The following is a 20,247-nucleotide window of genomic DNA, read 5'->3' on the forward strand; positions in this document are numbered from 1 at the left end:
TTCATTTGGGATTGTTCTTCCTTCTTTAAATATGCCTGGATTGCTATATAGTTTCCTCTTAAGACTGCTTTTGCTGCATCCCACAGAAGTTGGGGCTTTGTGTTGTTGTCATTTCTTTTCATATATTGCTGGATCTCCATTTTAATTTGGTCACTGATCCATTGATTATTTAGGAGCATGTTGTTAAGCCTCCATCCATGTGTTTGTGAGCCTTTTTGCTTTCTTTGTACAATTTATTTCTAGTTTTATACCTTTGTGGTCTGAAAAGTTGGTTGGTAGGATTTCAATCTTTTGGAATTTACTGAGGTTCTTTTTGTGGCCTAGTATGTGGTCTATTCTGGAGAATGTTCCATGTGCATTTGAGAAGAATGTGTATCCTGTTGCTTTTGGATGTAGAGTTCTATAGATGTCTATTAGGTCCATCTGGTCTAGTGTGTTGTCCAGTGCCTCTGTGTCCTTACTTATTTTCTGTCTGGCGGATCTGTCCTTTGGGGTGAGTGGTGTGTTAAAGTCTCCCAAAATGAATGCATTGCATTCTATTTCCTCCTTTAATTCTGTTAGTATTTGTTTCACATATATTGGTGCTCCTGTATTGGGTGCATATATGTTTGTAATGGTTATATCCTCCTGTTGGACTGAGCCCTTTATCATTATGTAATGTCCTTCTTTATCTCTTGTTACTTTCTTTATTTTGAGGTCTATTTTGTCTGATACTAATATTGCAACACCTGCTTTTTTCTCTCTGTTGTTTGCGTGAAATATCTTTCTCCAACCCTTGACTTTTAACCGGTGCATGTCTTTGGGTTTGAGGTGAGTCTCTTGTAAGCAGCATATAGATGGGTCTTGCTTTTTTATCCATTCTATTACTCTGTGTCTTTTGATTGGTGCATTCAGTCCATTTACATTTAGGGTGATTATTGAAAGATATGTACTTATTGCCATTGCAGGCTTTAGATTTGTGGTTATCAAAGGTTCCAGGTTAGCTTGTTTACTACCTTGCTGTCTGACCTCACTCGCTTATTGAGCTGTTATAAACACAGTGTGATGATTATTTCTTTCCCTTCTTTTTCCTCCTCCTCCATTCTTCATATGTTGGGTGTTTTGTTCTGTGCTCTTTTTAGGAGTGCTCCCATCTAGAGCAGTCCCTGTAAGATACCCTGTAGAGGTAGTTTGTGGGAGGCAAATTCCCTCAACTTTTGCTTGTCTGGGAATTGTTTAATCCCTCCTTCATATTTAAATGATAATCATGCTGGATACAGTATCCTTGGTTCAAGGCCGTTCTGTTTCGTTGCATTAAATATATCACCCCATTCTCTTCTGGCCTGTAGGGTTTCTGTTGAGAAGTCTGATGATAGCCTGATGGGTTTTCCTTTGTAGGTGACCCTTTTACTCTCTCTGGCTGCCTTTAACACTCTGTCCTTGTCCTTGATCTTTGCCATTTTAATTATTATGTGTCTTGGTGTTGACCTCTTTGGATCCCGTCTCTCGCGAGTTCTGTGTGCCTCTGTCATCTGAGCAACTATTTCCTCCCCAAGTTTGGGGAAGTTCTCAGCAATTATTTCTTCAAAGACACTTTCTATCCCTTTTTCTCTCTCTTCTTCTTCTGGTACCCCTATAATATGGATATTGTTCCTATTGGATTGGTCACACAGTTCTCTTAATATTGTTTCATTCCTGGAGATCCTTTTATCTCTCTCTATGTCAGCTTCTATGCATTCCTGTTCTCTGGTTTCTATTCCATCAATGGCCTCTTGCATCTTATCCATTCTGCTTATAAATCCTTCCAGTGTTTGTTTCACTTCTGTAATCTCCCTCCGGACATCTGTGATCTCCCTCCAGATGTCTGTAATCTCCCTTCGGAGTTCATCCCTTAGCTCTTGCATATTTCTCTGCAGCTCTGTCAGCATATTTATGATTTTTATTTTGATTTCTTTTTCAGGGAGACTGGTTAGGTCTGCCTCTGCAGATCCTTTCTCAAGTATAATTATCTTGGTCTGGACCAGATTTTTTTGCCTTTTCATGGTGATTTCAGTGGCTGTAGGCAGGTTGCGGGTGTGTCAGTTGGGAGAAGAAAGTCCTTTCCTGCTTCCTGGATGCCTTGCCCTTCTCCACTGCCTGCGATGGTTACCCGCACTCCTGGAGCAGCCACCGGGTTAGTCTCCTAAGCTGCTGTGGGCAGGGTGTCCGTCAGAGCAGCGTGGAGCCCTGCGGGGAGTGGCAGGCATGCCAGGTGCACTCATCCGTGCTAGCTGTGACCCTGCCAGGCAGCTGTATAGCAGTAGCGGCCTTTGGGTCTGGCCCAGGCAGCTGTGCATTGGGCTGGGATTCCGGTCGGCTCCTGGAAGCATGCCTGTTCCCTTTGGCTCTGCTGCTGGTGTGCGCAGGGCTTTTCCGTGCAGGCTTCTACCAGGCTCTGGCTTCACTGCCCCTGGTGCGTGCGAGCCATGCCCAGGCTGTTTGGTTGCGCTGCTGCGGGCTAGCCCTGCGGTGCACGGATCTGCTCTCGGTACCTTGTAGCGCTTCCACCCCCATCGTGCGCTCCCACTCTCCTGCTACTGGGCCCGTGTGTCAGGGTCCGTGCCAGTTGGAGGAATGACTGGCAGGCTGCCTAGTCCTGTGAGGGGCTTCAGAGCTGCACTGCCTCCGTTTAAGGTGCCTAAGTTTCCCAGGTGTTCCCAGCTGCCAGGACAACTTTGTCCAGCTATGTGGTCCCTGTCTCTTTAAGACTTGCAGAAAGCACTCACTTTTCTTTTCTCTCAGGGGCGCCAGTTGTGGGGACCTGCCCACAGGTTTTGCTTTTCCGTTTCTCTAATATCCAGCACCCCGTGCACCTTGTGTCTAGAGCTGGCTGTTTAGCAGTCCTGGGCTTTCACTCCCTCCCCGTTCTGACTCCTTTCTTCCCGCTGGGTTTTGGGGGTGGGGGAGCGTTCAGGTCCCGCCTGGCCATGGCTTGTATCTTACCCCCTTTGTGTGATGCTGAGTTCTTGCAGATGTAGATGTATCCTGGCTGTTGTACTGCATCCACTGGTGTCTCTTTTAGGAATAGTTGTATTTATTGTATTTTCATAAATATATATGTTTTTCGGGAGGAGATTTCCTCTGAACTACTCATGCCGCCATCTTCCCGTGATCCCCCCTGATTATTCTGAGTTTGCTCCCATTGGGCCCAAAGACTGTGAAGGATGAGTGAGGACTTTCTTCTGCAAGGGCGCCCCCTTGTGAGTACCTCATTAATTACCTTGCAAGAGAAAGGGCCACACACTCATCCTGTTGTCTTGCACAAGGCAAGGTTGTGAAGATTCACAATGTTTCCCAAAGAGCTGCAACCACTGGTTTCATCCAGACATGATCTCTCCTCTCTCTTTTCACTTTTCAACTGGCTTATTTCTTGGTTCTATTATTTCCTTCTGTAACTGGTCACCCCCCACATCCATGTCAGGCAAAGTGTCCAGAGCACAGACTGCTTGCACTCTGCTCGGACTTTCCCACGAGCCCTCCTAAATGCACAAGGCCCTGGATTCATCTGTAATCTTACCTGCCACTTCCCTTTCCTTCAGCCTTCATTCCCTCAAAGTTTCTCAACTCCCTTCAACCTCCAGGATCTCTCAATGTTCTTCAGCTGAACCATGTTTTCTCATAAGCCTCTCCAAACTCAGCCATCCATCTGGTCTCAGCCTAAGGATCTGTGGAGGCCTGCTTTCCTCCAAGCATGGAGTTGGTGCATCTCCTACATGCTACAGCCCTCTTTTGTCCTCTAACATAGCTCTTAGTGGTGATAAAGAAAAATTCTGAGATATCCTAAAAGTAAGAGACATAAGGCCAGAAAAGGGGGAGAGAGACAAGGGAAGGTCATCAGTCAATAGCCGTGGGCCATAGCTAACCAGACTCCACATTCTTGAATGAAGTCATTTCAATAATTAGCTAGAAGGCCACCAGAACCTGCATCCCTCATTCAAGCGAGCAGCCCCTGAGCATCATCCAATAAGCAATCCACAAGCCTTCTCTACGGACTAACCACCTATCCCAGACTTCCCCCCCTTTACATTAGGAAGTGGCAGGTAAGGGACTGTCTTGCCCAAGGGTTTCATCCTTGGGCACGTTCACTATGGATTCAGTGAGACCAAGAAATGACAATGGAACATTCTTGGGTAAAAGAGTTTATACCCAGCTTTATTCTCATGTGGGGTAGGTTGAGCAGTAGAATCATGTCTGCATCCAGGAGTCTGCAGGTCTGTAAGCCACCTCCATCTCTGCCACTGCCCAGAGCACTGGGCAGAGCTCTTTATACAGAGACTCAGTCAATAACAACTCATTGCCTAGGGGTGTGGAAGCATTAGCCTTGCAGTAGGCCAATTACATCATCAAGTAGTTTAGGGTCAGGTGAGGATCTTGGCCATAGAACTTCCATTTTCCCCACATCTGCCTTCCTTATCTATAGCCAAGGTCAATTTAATGAATTTGCTTTCTTTGAGACCCCTTCTATATGTTCCCTGTTCTTTAGTATGGAGGGCAAGTTGTTTCTGTTATCTGGCCTTGCTGTTGGTGATGCAGAAATTTCCTGTCTCAGGACTTTGTCATTTTTCTGGCTAGCATCTGTAACAGTTCAATAAACCCTTTTATTTCAGAGACCTCTCCATCTCTAGAGTTTTTGATTTGTCAGTGGGCTCTATTTTGATTACCTTTTTACTTATCAGCATTTCCCACTAGAATAGCCTCCTCAGAGGCAGAAATTCTGTTTCTTCCTATTTCGTTCTTGGTTGTGAGGTCTGTGCCCAGTCTGCTGTCTGTCACCTAATAGGTGATAAATAGGTTTGGGTGATGAATAAAGGAGAGTGGTACATAACCAGACACTGTTCTCCAACACTGCATACACCCTTAACCATGAATGCATGCAAAACCAGTACATTTCCTAGGCAGAATTTGATTACTACCAGTTTATTTATAAACAATTACCCAGCACCTACTATGTGCCAAACACAGAACTTGGCACAGAAATTAAAAATCAACAGAGAAATTAAAGAGAGGGAGGACAATAACAGAAAAGAATGGGGTCTAAATGCCAAGGGAGGAGAGGTTTCCCACAGGAAAGGACTGACAGGCTAAAGCTTCACCTGCTGAGAGGCAAAGTTCTCAAAGGCTTACCACTTAGGCGGTCATTGTGAGAAGCATTATTACAAGCAATTTCAGTTAAGTGGTGAAAAGGACTGGCTTGCTACTTTTAATCACATTTCAAGGTTTCCATGAAGCGTAAGGAAGAAGTAGGCACTTCTGTGTCTATTGCAAGAAAGGTCTCTAAGCAGGTGTTAAGTTTTCATTGAATCTTGGCCTTTGTGTGGCCCCAGGAGTTTGGCCAGCCCTCCAGTCAGAGCCCCTGTGGAGCGTCACCTCCCCCACTTCTCCTCCTCCTTCCAGAATACTTCATTTAGTCTCTTTGGCTTCGGCTTTCTCATCGGCTGGAGGAATCATTTAAGCTGGTGAGTGTGCACTTTGGAGAAGGGTAATTGCTGTGAATAACTAAAGAAAGCCTCCCAGCACTAAAGTGTTACCATGAGCTCTAAAACCTGCAAATCATATGATAATTATTCCTGAAGCGCCTTGGCAGCCCTTAAGTATAATTATCATGTAATCTGCAAGGCATGTAATGTTTTCAAAACAAGCATGAATGGAAAAGAAAGCTAATGAGCCCCTCCTCTTATTAACTCAGCCCTGCTCCGAGGTCAAAGGGACTGAGGAACAGGCAGCAATAGGTAATGCTGGAGAGCGCCTCCTTCTGGTGGGAGGCCCTGTCACCTTGTGATCCATCGAGGCAGCCTGGTTTGCTGGTTGGTTGGCTCCCAGCAATGATTCTGTGCTGTTTGCTCTCAGACACTGCAGGTAGTGGCCTCCATTTCCTATGTGAAATATTCAAGTGAGTCCTAAGGATTATAAGATGAACTCAGAGCAAATTAACTTTGTCAGGCATGGTGGATAGAGGCTTTTCAGTTTTGCTTAGATCACCATACAGGAAGGTGGAAATCGTGATAAGTAAGTCCATAAAGCCTGTCGGTTCTGCTTGTGATCCACGAAGAGGACTTCATCTGTCCTCCTGGAGAACCTGTGGTAATTACCTCTCCTCTGGAACCATCAGTGCCCTGGTGTGAAACAGAGCAACTCTGTTTAAGAAACAAAGCACAACACAATTTTACAGCTCAGGGCAGGTGACCAAGAAAGGCGAATCATGTGGCTATTTGGGGAGATATTAAGTGAAAGGTAATTTTGAAAACTGCAGCCCATTTCCAGTAGAGAGAAGCTTATTTAGCTACAGCAGTGACAAGTGGCTTGCCTGTGTTGGATGGTGGATGGAATCACTGCCTTGTGAGGAACCTGCAGGATAGGTCCTCTATCCTGTGTCCTAGTACAGAGGCTGTGCATTAGTCCTCTTGCTGCTACAGGACAGAGATTCTGACAAACAGAGCAACCTTAATGGTGACAATGAATATGATTCATACAAAGAGCCAGACCGATTCCAGAGTTTTGGGCTTGTAGCAAATTAAGGCAGTGGATAGGAAAGAGAAATAAGAATAGAGTTTCTAAGTGTATAGGCTGCAATCACTGTCCCCATGTGTCCCTAAATGCACTCTGCTCTCAGCATCCCCCCACCTTACGTAGCCCCAGCTCTGGGGCAACTCCATCAGGGCAGGAAGATCTTTCCCTTCAAACTTCTATCCCCCGGGCCAGCTGGCCAACCCTCCAGGACAGAGCAGTCAGATTCAGTACAGGGCAGTGCTTGGTCTTATACCAGACACAGTGTTGACAGTGGATTTTTAAAAATAGAATTTAGCTTGGTTTTGGTTTATTTCATAAACCTATTAAAAGAAAATCAGGGAAATATAAAAAAGGAGAAAGAATTGAAAAGTTATACCCAGAAACACTATAGTCTACTTTGCTAACACTTTTAGCATGTTTGCTTCTTCTCTCTTTTCTAAGCAGTGTTTTTTTTTCTGTAATTGTGGGTTTATGGCAAATATCATTTGTATCTTACTTTAACTTAAGTCACAGTTGTGTCCTTGTGATATTATATACTGCTCATAAATATTTTTAATGGCCATAGGATGACAGAGTCATAATTTATGTACCCATTGCTCTATGGTGACATCATGATACTATCTCCAGATTTTCACCATTCACCAATAGTGCCATGAAGAATGTCCTCATGCACACAGCATTTTCTTTCTTTAAAATTATTTTCTTAGGGAAAACATTTATGACTTAGGGTTAAGCAAAGAGTTCTTAAGAATGACACCAAAATAGTATCTGTGAGGGAGGAAAAAGGTACTTTGGACCTCATCAAATTAAAAACTTGGCTTTGCTTAAGAAACTGTCAAGAGAATGAAGAGACAAGCTATAGACTTGGAGAAAATATTTGAAAATCATGTATCTGACAAAGGCTATATATCAAGAATACAGTTTTTTAAAACTACCAAAACTAGACAATAAGAAAATAAGCAACCCAATTTTAAAATGTGCAAAAATCTTGAACAGAATCTTTACCAAAGAGGTTATAGAGATAACAAATAAACACATGAGAAGATGCTCAGCATCATTAGCCATTAGACAAATGCAAATATAAAATCACAATTAGATATTACTACGCACCTATCAGAATGGCTAAAATAAAAAATACTAATAATACCAAGTGCTGATAGGAACTGAAACTGTCATATATTGCTGGTAGGAGTGCAAACTAGGATAGACATTCTGGAAAACAGTTCTGTAGTTTTGTACAAAGTTAAGCATGTCCTTTCTACTGACCCTGCGACCTCACTCCTGGGTATTTACCCTAAAGAAATGAAACTTATCTCACACAAAAGCCTGTACACGTGTGTTCATAGATTTGTTTGTAATAGCTAATCACTGGAAATTACCCAGTGTCTTTCAATAAGCAAAGGCATAAACAAACTGTGGTTTATCCATACAAAGAATCACTACTAACTAGTAAAAAGGAACATACAATTGATATACTAAACAACTTGGATAAATTTTAAAAGCATTATGCTAAGTAAGAGAAGCCAATCTCAAAAGGTTATAGATTTTATGATTCCACTGTTTTGACACTCTTGAAAAGATAAAATCATAGTGATAGAAACCAGATCAGTGGTTATCCAGTGCTAGAAGGGAGTGTGATGTAGAGGGATAACTCAAGGAAGTTTTTTCAATGAAGTGACAGTATAGTTTCCTGATTGTGATGGTTACAAGAATCTATACATGTGTTAAATTTCATAGAATTCTACTTCAGAAGAAAAAAAGTCAAGTTTGCTGTATAACCATTTTTGGAAATTACATTGTAAAATAAGGTTTCTGTTTGTTTTCTTAGGGCAAATCATCAAAATTTGAGTAAATGGGGCAGTCAGTCACAGGATGAAGGAACCATGAGGAGCTTCATTAACTATTCAGCTCAATCATGTAGAAACTGAGCTGGGAGATTTGCCCAAGGTCATTGGCAAGCCTGGGATAAGAGGGAAAAGTTACACCCACCTCCTTCAGCGCTGTTTCAGTGAGTGACTGAGTCTCTTCAACTGAAAGATGTGTTGTGCACAATTATGGGGTAATTTTCTTCTCACAAGTCTAGTCCAGAGAGGATATGGTGGGGCTAGCGGCACAGGGAAATACTGTCACTGCACTTTGGAAAATCAGCCCCATTCTCAGAAAATTTTGTTCTAATCAGTCTGTGACCCTGTGTTCTCCTGACGAGGGAGTAAACAGCTACAGCTACAGGATTTCGGATCCTATCTCTGTGTCAGAAGGAAAAGAAATTTAGAAACCTGGTCTTTAGTTAGCTGACGAAGGCGTTCAGATATGGAGAGAAAACTAACAAATTGGAACAAAAAAAGTAAGACCCGAAAACTTCTGATAATTGTGTGATTGCTCTCCAAGTGGAGATAACAGAAGAAATTCAGTTTTCCATAAAAGTGAATTATTTGGTTATGTGAAAATTCATACACTTAAATATAGAGATTCTTAAGGGAAATTTATTTTTTACCCCCTGGTATGTTATATCATGACTGTTAAGTGTTCCATTCAAGACTAGAGAATGTGTAATATACTTTTCCATCTGTTTCTTTTTACAATGATAAATTACCATAATTGATAAGATGTAAAGTTTTAATTCAACTATCATGTATATTTACAAGTGTTTGTTTCAGTTCTTATGTTTTCTCTAGCTTTACTTATAGTCTTAAAGTCAAACTTCAGGCTAATAAAACAGGTAGATAGCTAGTAAATAAAATAATGACAATTCTAACTAAATCAACAGAGAAATAAATTTGTAAATGCATTACCAATTTCTTGTAAATTGCAATAATGAATCATGCAGAAAAAACTGAAATCTTAATAAGAAAATGACTACATATCTGTTGGTTTGTAAACTGACCCTTGTACAAGAAGGCCAAGAGAGATGGGAGAGGCAGGCCCCTCCAGATTGGTGGGTGGCAGGTTTAATAAGCAAGGGAATTTACAAGGTTTGTGCAAGAGCCGTAGGACGAGTACATCTCTGCACTCTTCGGCTGAAATCTTAAAGTTTATATGGAGGCCTTAACTGGGTACAGTCGGAATGGTTTCAACACCAACTTACTCAAGTCTGCATCCTTGAAAATGGCTCCCACAGTGGGAACGGTGGGCGGAAGGTACATGCCAGGTCAGGGGAGGCGGAGCGAGGAGCCTCTGGTTGCCCGGATCCAGCTCCGATTGCCGAAGTCAACCAGCGGTCGTGTTCTCACCATGATCTTCTCCAACAATATCTAGTTTGAATCTGTGTTAATGTATTTGTTCTAAGACATTAACAATCTAAAAAGGCCTTAATAAGCTTTGTCATGCCTTGGAATATTGAAATTACTCTGTATTTTTTCTAAATGTATTTGACTTTATTCAAATAAAGAGTTGAAACTATAGAGTTTTAAAGCTGCGAGGGATTTGAAAGATCTTTATTACCACCCTCACAGATGAGGCCATCGAGGCAGAAAGAATCCCACAGCTTGTGCAGTATTGGTGTCTGTCAGTCACTGTCTCCCATCTCTTCCCTCTGCTCCTGAGTGGTTCACCTCCCCAGACCCTTAAAAGTGTAGAATTTTTCCTGACAGGTGGGGGGAACTTCTGATTAGAGAGTCTTCTGGTAACATTGCCTGAAAACAGAGAGAGCATATGCTTGCTAAATTTCCAGAGCGCTGAGTTTTGGGGGGCAAGTAAAATCACAATTTTGTTCATTTTACTTTTTATTGTGCATATATAGAACTAGAGAAAATCTCTAAGGGAAAGGGTAGGAATTGTTTTGTTTGACTACAACCCTCTGAATATGCCTATATTAACTCAATTCTTTGCTTGGGGAAATAACAGGAAAATGTGATGATAACTCAATTGCAAAATCAGCTTGGAAGTTTTTCAGGAAAAGCAATTAGACCTGGTGTAGGTAAAGAGGTTTTCCTACAAAGATGAGGATGAGGGTCTTGTTTTGGAAGAAAACAATTACAGTTGAGTTGTGTGTATCTCAAACTTGGCTTGTGAGTGGGGTCTACTTGTATGAATTTCAGCTGGTAACTGGCAATAAATGTTCAATGAATGAATGAATGAATGACACTCTTGCCCCATAAAACATTGCCTATGTCTACAAAAATTTAAGGAAGAATTTATATATTTCAGCTTAATATGAAAAATAATTTTTTCAAATTAATTTTGCTCAAAAAGAAGAGAGAACTTATTTTTTAAAAAAACATAAAGAATGAATTACCTTGTAGAATATTTACTTCCTATCCCATGTGCAAGCAGAGGCCAGAAAACTGCTGATAAAAATCTAGTAGAAGGCACGAATATACAAAATCTAAGAGTCCTTCCAATGCTTGGATTTTTGTGGTAAATATGTTACCCCACATTCAAAATTATTTAGTGTTATTCTCTTATCCACATCTTTTCTTACTTCAATTTCTGTCTTACATCAAAAGATTTAGTAAAAATATTGGTGAAATTTTATATAATTATGCTATATGAATATATTCCATCTATCTATATCTGTATCTATTTTTCTATATATATCCACACTAGGGCATATTTCATATACATAGCACATATAATCATATATTCCTATATAGTAAATGATTAAAAAATTCCAAGACCTTAGTTATATAATTGATTTATTTGGATATCACTTAATTTCTTTTATCAGTCATGAATGTCAAGCACCAAAGAGTGATAGCTGGTCATTTAAGATCAGCAAAATGTCCTAATTGACTATTTCTATTCTTTTTACCACCAAAAGAGATTATTTATCTGGCAATTCTATCTACAACTTGGTGATTCCATATACCATTAACACTTATGCAAATATGCACCTATAAGCCTCAAGTGGGAGTTCATATATGACATTTTTCTCATATTAATCTTTTTCTCAATGAAATAATAATGATATATGATAAATATTTATGCAGGAGCTTATAGTTTGTAAAGCAATTCCACATATTCATTTGCTATAGTGCTTTTTACATCTTATTATAGCTTCACAACAATCCTGCTATTATTACCATTTTATCAGTAAGAACACTTAAGGTCAGAGCAGTTGAGTAACCTGTCCAAAGTTACCCAAATAGCAAGTGATTGAGTTGAGACTGAAAATCCAGTTTTCCAGTTCCTGATCCCACATTCCTTCCCCATTACACTAATAATTGATAAATGTTCTCAGCAGTTTCTTCAAAAAGGTAATTGAGTTAGTAATAGAGTTCTTTGATTTCTACTTGAATACTCTTCAGTGTAAAATGTAAGAATGTGGTAAATATAAATACTAGAGAAATAAGCCCTACAGAAACAGATTGACTTATAGAATTTTTTCAAAGTCCCATTAAGAATTATAAAAACGACATATGACTTTTTAATCGACATAATTAGGACCCATTTAAAGGTTTGCAATATTTGCTACTATATAATGAAATGACAAATCAAACTGTAGTATAATCCCAAATAGGAATATAGTATGACTGGACATATATGACTTCAAAATAACTGTTTTTCATTCTTAATTTGCTATTGCAGAGTGTAATTATTTAATAAATCTTTCCAATTTTAGTCATATTTTTTACATAGCAGAGGTAAGTCCTCTCTCTAAAGAAATGTAAATACCCAAATGAAAATTGAAGAATTCAGTCCAATTTATCTGGTTTTACTTATATGAATCTTTTGTCAGTAAATTTTTATATTTGATTTCAGGCTCTACTTTTAGATCTTAAGCTGCCTGAGGATTGAAACTCTATCTAGGTTTTATTTTTCCCCAATACACTATTAGGAACAGAGGAGAGGTCTAATAAATGTGTTGAATTGATGGGAACATCAAACAGATGAGTTTCCACAATGTCCTACTCTATGATCTTTAGTAATTTTCTACAGCGGTTTAAGTTTCTCAACAAAACGAGAACCATTCCTCTCAAACTGGATGACTACCCCTTCTTTCTTAAAATCATCCCTGCCCCTCGTAAGGCTTGAGAACACTTCTCTCCTGGTTCCCAGCTCCCCATCTTGCTTTGCTTTTCCCTTTAATGTGGGTAGTTCCCAGGGTCCTCTTTTCTACTTCTTATGTCCCTTCCACACGATCCCCGGGTATCGTCATATACTAATCTTCCCCAAATCTGTACCTGCGGCCTCTGGCTTTCAGTTGAGCTCCACTCCTACATGTCTAGCAGCCCACTGGTAACTTCACGTCTTCACTGAAATACCGCGCCAACACCTCGCATCGAACTCACTCTCTTTCAACTGGCTCCTGTTATGTCCATCATTCACCCAGTCTTCCGAGCCAGAAACCCGAGTCCTTGACTCCCTCTGTCCCCCTTTTCCCACTTCCTGTGAGCCCCTGTAACCTGGTGAATCTACCTTCTTAATATCTCCCCATATTGGTCTCGTTTCTCCAACCCTATCACCACAGCTTTTACAGAGGCTCTTATAATTTTTCTCAAGTGATCTGACCTCCTAAACTATTCTCAGTGCTCTAACCTGACTCTTACTATACAGTGGAAATATGATCAGATCCCTCCTGACTTAAATGGTATATCACTGGCTCATCCTTGTCCTCAGGATGAAATCCAGCCTCCTAGCAGCACCTTACAGGCCTCCCATGATCTGACACCTTCTCCTCTTCTACCTGCTCCGGCTCCAGCACTGGCCATATTAATGTACTTTTATTTCCTACCTCTGTTGTCCACGCTTATGCTTATATACCACTGCAGATATCTCATACTTTCAGGCATAAATGAAGGAGACAGATGGGGGGTCCATAACCTCACCCTAGCAGACTGGAAAGAACAAGATGTGAGGGACAACATGGGTAGTACAGTCACCAAGAGGAGGGGAAAGCAGGCTGGGACCTAGAGCTCTGTGGTTGATAAGGAAGGAAGGGTGGGTTTGAGAAATTGGAACACCTTTATGGGTTTCTCCAAGAAGAGGAAAGGCAAGGGAAATGTCTGGAGAAGAAAGAGGAAATGTCATTACCTAGAGTCAACTTGAGAAAGAGAACCATGAATCCTTCTTGATTTACTAATTCCCATAGTTCTCCAGTATGCATTGGGTAGTGACATTTTGCCTATCTTCTCATGCCCTCTTCTTCCCTAATTAATAATGAAAGTAATAATGGATAATATTTACTGAGGATTTAATGTGCACCAATCATTTTTCTTGTGCTTTATATGATGTCTTAATTAAAACCACAATGAGATATCACCTCATGCCAGTTAGGATGGCCAACATAGAAAAGAATAGGAACAACAAATGCTGGCAAGGATGAGGAGAAAGGGGAACTCTCCTACACTGCTGGTGGGAATTTAACTAGTTCAACCATTGTGGAAAGCAGTATGGAGGTTCCTGAAAAAACTTAAAATAGAAATACAATTTGACCCAGGAATTCCATTCCTAGAAATTTACCCAAAGAAAACAACTTCCCAGATTCAAAAAGACATATGCACCCCTATACTTATCACAGCACTAACAATAGTCAAGATATGGAAGCAACCTAAGTGTCCATCAGTAGATGAATGGATAAAGAAGATGTGGTACATATACACAATGGAGTATTACTTAGCCTTAAGAAGAAAATAAATCCTACCATTTGCAACAACATGGATGGAGCTAAAGGGTATTATGCTCAATGAAATAAGCCAGGTGGAGAAAGACAAGTACCAATGATTTCACTCATCTGTGGAGCATAAGAACAAAGCAAAAACTGAAGGAACAAAACAGCAGCAGACTCACAGAACCAATGGACTAACAGTTGCTAAAGGGAAAGGGACTGGGGTGGGGAGGGTGAGAAGGGAGGAAGAAGGGGAATAAGGGGCATTATGATCAGCACACATAATGTAGGGGGGGTACAGGGAAGACAGTGCAGCACAGAGAAGACAAGTAGTGACTCTATAGCATCTTACTAAGCTGATGGACAGTGACTGTATTGGAGTATATGGTAGGGAGTTGATAATGAGGGGAATCTAGTAACCACCATGTTGCTCATGTAATTGTATATTAATGATACCAAAAAAAATTTATATGATGTCTTATTAAAGTCTCACAACAACCTTATAAGGTAGGTGGTTTATTCCCATTTTGCCTATGAGGACACTGATGAACATGGATCAAAGAACCTGAAATAATCTTCCTTAGTATTACAACTAGAAAGATGCATGGTGTGTGCATGTATCTGTCTGGAATTAGACTTGAAAAAAAATTGACATCTCTTATCCAGCCTAGGCTCTCTTATCTGTGGGTAAGGGCTTTGTTTTATTTTTTTACCATAAAACAATTACTTTATGATTGATACTCAATGTATTAAATTTTGTCTCTTGATTTAATGATCACCATGTGCATACCATGAACGTCCTCCTTGAAAAAAATGGGTGTGACAATCATCTTTCTTAATTATTCTTTTCTCCTTTACAGCAGCAGATACATGGATTGAGAAATGGTTAATGGTGGTGATTTGAGCTCTCTTAACTGGATTGAATGTAATGTAAAGCTAATTCAATCCATTGATTCAATGGTCTTGTAGAGACATGACCTCTGTCATGACAGAACTGGAGATACAATTTATTAATGACATCATTCCAAACCTGTATGTGTATAAATAGGAGTCTTAAACGTGAAAGACACCCAAAGATATGTGACACCATGAACTAGACTTAGTGGAATGTATTAGTGGCAATGCTTTACTGTTATCAGAGCCCAGTGTGACACCAAATTAATACGATGTCAGCTGCATAAGAACAGAGGGGTTTTTAGCATCTAAACACATACCTTTCTTTCTTTTCCTATACCAAAGATGATTAGGAGGAAATATTTTTAAAACCAATGTAAATAACAAGTCTCTCATGAACATGACACCAGAGTCTCAGATTTAAAAGTCCTGAATATTCTTCCCTTGAGAGTCCATCTTCTCATATATTTCTCACACAACTGACTTTTAATCTATCATATATATAACACCAATTTCCCTGTGAACAAGTCATATTGTTACATCAAAAATACACTGTACTTGAAAGAAATGAGGCAGTGGAGGAATGGAAGGATAGGAGGGAGAAATATTTGCAAAACTGTGGCCCATATTTTATGAAATATGGTTTATTTTGAAAGTCTCATCCTTTTTGTTTTCCAAAATAATTCATATGCTTCACCCAGATTTGGATGCAGTTTATCATTCAACTTGTATATGTGATGTTATTTCTTTGTCATCTGGTGATCTGGGTGGAAATGACTTCCTGAGAATTGGCAACTAAGAATTTTTGCAAACACATTAAGTCTTTCATGTGAATGGGATCCGTATAGTAACCTACTGGTGCTGTGTACAGCATGCTATTCTAGTGATCAGCAGGAACTGTTAGTCCGCAAATGCCTAAATTAAGTCTCAAGAGTAGGATAAAGCCTTTGGCTGATGTAAAAACAACAGCCATATAATATTCTCTTTTTGTGTGTGTGTGTGAGCCAACTGAAATCCAAGATCATAGTTAGGCTGTGTCTATAACACAATAACAAAAAGGGCATTGACATGGCATTTTCAGCCATCTGGATGGCTAAATAGAATTACTGCTGAGAGCTGTCTGGAACTGTCTAGTGGGTTTAATCAAAACAGACACTAGTCCTGGATGATTCAGACCAAAGAATGATGTTTTCTCCTAGAGGGTCATTTGAAGAGGGAATTTGTGATCAATGCAAACCATGTCTTCAAGGCTTTCCTTTCCTGTGTGAAGACAAAGTCTTGGTCTGTGCAGAAATCACTGATGGAACTATTTGAGGGGCACTGTCCACTCAGTCTCTTCCATCTGCTTGATGAGAGAGTCCTAAAAGGGCTCCTTGTGTAGTTCTACCACTTTATAAGAGGAAACAAAGGCTCAGAGAACTTCAGCACAAACCTAAATGTGTGAAGCTGGGTGGTTACAGTCTGGATTAGAGCCATAGCTCCTACGTGTCTTATTTCGTGCTCACCCCCTCTGAACTGCACCTTGAGGGTCTGTGGGCAACTAGCTAGATAACCCTAGGTTTCAGATTCCTTATTTGCAAACTGGAGTGACAGTAACTACTTCCGAGGGCTATTGTGAAGAGAAATAATATGCATAAGCCCTTGATGCAGTTGACAGTTTACATTTTATACACACTGGATTCCAGCCAGTTCTCTTCTTTCCTTTCTCTGCCATAGCATTTATCACACTATCCTGTTACCATTTATTTATGTCCTTGGAAATGGTTTAAAAGTAACCCCCTGAGGTTAATTTTAAGGTAATGGGGAGGTTTGGTTTATTGTATATACATTTTCTGTTTGAGATGATGAAAACTTTCGGAAACAGGTAGTGGTGATGGTGGCACAATTTGCAAATATACTTAATGCCACTGACTTGTGTACTTGAAAATAGTAAAAATGGTAGACTTTATGTTTTGTATGCTTTACTACAATAATAGTAATAATGTAGTCCTCCTGAGAGCTGTCTAGGGTGTTGACAAAGGTTGGAGGCCATGTTTAGATGTGTTGGAGGCCCGACCTCAGTCTGCAAGTTACTCTTCCTTCCCCCACATTAACAAAAGGAGATGGAATGGGATGCTCCCTGCAGCTCCACACCTGTGACAGGCAGAGGCAGCAGAAAGAGCCACAGAGCATTCATCTTCTAAGTGCAAAGAGAGGCTGTTCCTCAGCAAGAAATCACCAGTGGCAGTCATTGTAGGGAGAGTATGTTCAAGAATTTTAGATACAGTGGACAACCCCATATTTTAAATGAAATGTTGAGGACCTACAGATACACTGACTAAGAACATTTTGTATTTACAAATTAGAGCACTGACCCCCTAGGTACTCAGGGCTGACCTTGAACTTGCACAGGCTGCTCAGGTGAGTCGCTGATAACCTCGCCACTATTAAACCTCACTCTGCCTCCACCTTCCTGCAGGCTGCCTGTGCCCTATCACGTCAGAGTCCAGCGCTGCTGTTACCCACGGAACAGTTAGCTGGAGGGAGGCTGGAGTTAAAGAGCTTTCCCTTATTGTTAGGTAGCAATGGTGTGGCAAAATCTAGATTCTTCACACCCGGGTAAGGCAAGCAGAGCCTCTGACAGAACACAGCTTTAGCCAGGCTTCTTGTCTGGGTGTGCAGCCCCACTAGGGAGGCCCCCAAAATACTGCCTCCTCTGACCAGGACCCTCTCTGGTCCCTAATAGGAAGAGTTCTGACTCTCGGTTCCCTTTCTTTCCTTCCATCTTATATGAGGAGGGAAACATTAGAAATTATGCAAGTAAATGTGAAATATGGAACATTTTTTTGTATTAGGAAAGTTTCTGGTAGATTTTTTAAAAAGAGCTAGTGTTTTATCGCCACCTCGTGGCAGTATGTGAGTATTGCAGTTGGAATTTTTCAAGCATTAGCTCTAAATTCTAACTGTATTTGCTATCTATTGCTTAGAGAGAGATAGCATATAAGAAATTTTAGATTAACTAAGAAGACTATGAGAAATACGAGAGTTGTTTCAAGATGTTTTCTAAACCCTTAAATTTCTGGGTTTACCAAAGGACACCTATGACTGAGACTTGGTTCTGAGGCTGTAGGGATAATAACGATCATTATAATAATATTGCTAGCCTATTGGGTGCTTACTATGTTTCAGACAATATTCTGGTGCTTTTAACTTCTCCTCATTCTGCAATAACTCCATGTGGTAAGTTCTCTGGTGCCCAATTTTTAAAAGAGAAAAATGTGATAAAGAGTAGTAAACAATTTGCCCCCAAGACCAACCACCTATTAACTGGCTAAGTCAAGATTTAAAACCCAACAGTTAGCTCCAGAACCTTAGGTCTATTTAGCATTTGATAAAAATGTTCATTAGGACCATGGAATCAAAAACTCTCCCCAAATCTAAAGTTTGTTAATCCTTTAACTGGAATGCAGTTAAGTTTCAAACGTATGGGAAAAACTGAAGCGCCATAGGAACTCTTCATCAAGACATTTCTCAGAGAAATTTCAGAGACAGCAGCAACTTGACTTCAAATGTTAGTGTGAAGTGGAAAGGTCCAAGGGGGAAATATGGCCCTAGTAAGAAAGGACAGCTGGATGAGAGGCAGTGATGCAGTGGAGGAAGTCAGGGAGGGTGGGAGCAGCGAGCAGAGCCTGTGCATGAAATGAATACAGGAGAGTCAGAAAGCTCACGTTGGGCCACACTGTTCATCTCAACCTCAGAGGATGCTAAAATCAGAAGAAGTTCGATCTTTGGTCTGGTAGTTACAGAGAATTACTGAAAGTTTAAAAAAATAATAATAATAACACTTACTGCTTTTGTAGTTTTTCAAAAGCAAGATGTGCCCAATATGGAAAATTTGGAAACCCATTAAGACAAAAGCTAAGAAATTATTTGGAACTCTACTTTGCTTTGTAATATCTGGAATATACCACCCAGTATTTATACTACACACACACATTTTTTTTCCCAAAAAATAATGTTATTGAACTTTATGTAATAATTATACAGTATTTCAACATTTTGGTTTTGTCCTTTATTACAGCATATGTCTATTATAAATAAATAAAAGCATAGACATTAAAAGCAAAACTTAAATTATAAGTAATTCCAGGCTCCTACTATTAATAATCATTTTTCTTGCATATATTTGTCTGTAAGTATATGTATGTGTATCCCTTTGAAAAAAACATAGATCCCATTCAAAAACAGAATAACTTATAAATTGTTTTTGACCCTGAAGTTTTCTCTTGATATATCATGAATAACTTACTATATCAACACATATATTTTTACAGCAAAATTTAATGGCTGCACCCTTTACCGAAGAATTTACCCGATTAATCTCATGTTTTTTGAAATGCCTTTGTATCTTTGTTGAAAATCAATTAACCATATATATGTGGTTATACTGCTAGACCCCATTCTGTTCTATTGATCTATTTATGTTTCTTAATTCTGATAGCACAATCTTGATCAATGTAACTTTATACTAAGACAAACTCAGGTGATAAATTGGCCAACTTGGTTGTTTTTCAGAATTGTTTTGGCTTTTCTGTGTGCTCTGCATTTCTACATGCTTTTCAGAATTAGCTGTCAATGTCTACAAATAAACCTGCTGGGATTGTGTTACATCTATAGATCAAACTGGGGAGAGTTGATATTTTATCCATGTTTACACACAAACATGGCATTTATCGCTATTTAGTTTTTTACTTTTTCCAGTATATTTTGCAGTTGCTGTGTACCAGGCCATATCCATTTTTTTTCTTCATATTTACCTCTAGGAAATTTAATTTTTATGCTGTCACAAATGGAATTGTAATTTTAATCTCATTTGCCAATTGTTTATTGCTAGTATATTGATCTCACATCCTCCACCCTTGCTAACCTGACTTGCTAGCTCTAGCAAACACATAGGTATATAGATTCTATAGGATTTTCTTTATAGATGATATTGCCATCTGTGAATAAAGACAACTTTACTTCTTCATCTCCAGTCAGAGTGTCTTTTATTTTTCTTTCTTGCTTGGATGGATCTGCAAAACCCTCCAGTACAATGTTGAAGAGAGGTGGTGAGGGCAGTCCTCCCTGCCTGTTCCCTCCTATTAGGGGAAAGAATTTCGTGGCTCATCATTAAGGAAGATGTTCAGTGCCAGATCGGGAGTTGCCCTTCATTGGGTTGAGGATGTTCCTTCTATTCCAAGTTTGCTGAGTGTTTTTATTAGGATTGCATGTTGGGTATTTGTCAAATGCTTTTTCTTCAT

The 20,247-nt window shown here is 39.8% G+C and overlaps 1 long non-coding RNA gene across 3 annotated transcripts in view; it reads right to left on the bottom strand.

Moving 5' to 3' along the window:
• Positions 1-20,247, bottom strand: part of LOC118913115 (uncharacterized) — a 46,895-nt gene that overhangs the window by 15,461 nt on the left and 11,187 nt on the right. For 2 of the 3 annotated variants that reach the window (XR_008993959.1, XR_008993958.1), the window contains exons 2-3: positions 9,607-9,787; positions 8,515-8,629 (exon numbers count right to left, since the gene is read on the bottom strand). This is a non-coding gene — a long non-coding RNA (uncharacterized LOC118913115). Of the gene's footprint in view, positions 1-6,321; positions 6,392-8,514; positions 8,630-9,606; positions 9,788-20,247 lie in introns of those variants that run through there. The other variant, XR_005025087.2, reaches the window with a different exon arrangement.

This window comes from Manis pentadactyla, chromosome 2 (genome assembly GCF_030020395.1).
Source record: "Manis pentadactyla isolate mManPen7 chromosome 2, mManPen7.hap1, whole genome shotgun sequence".
Classification (NCBI taxonomy): domain Eukaryota; kingdom Metazoa; phylum Chordata; class Mammalia; order Pholidota; family Manidae; genus Manis; species Manis pentadactyla.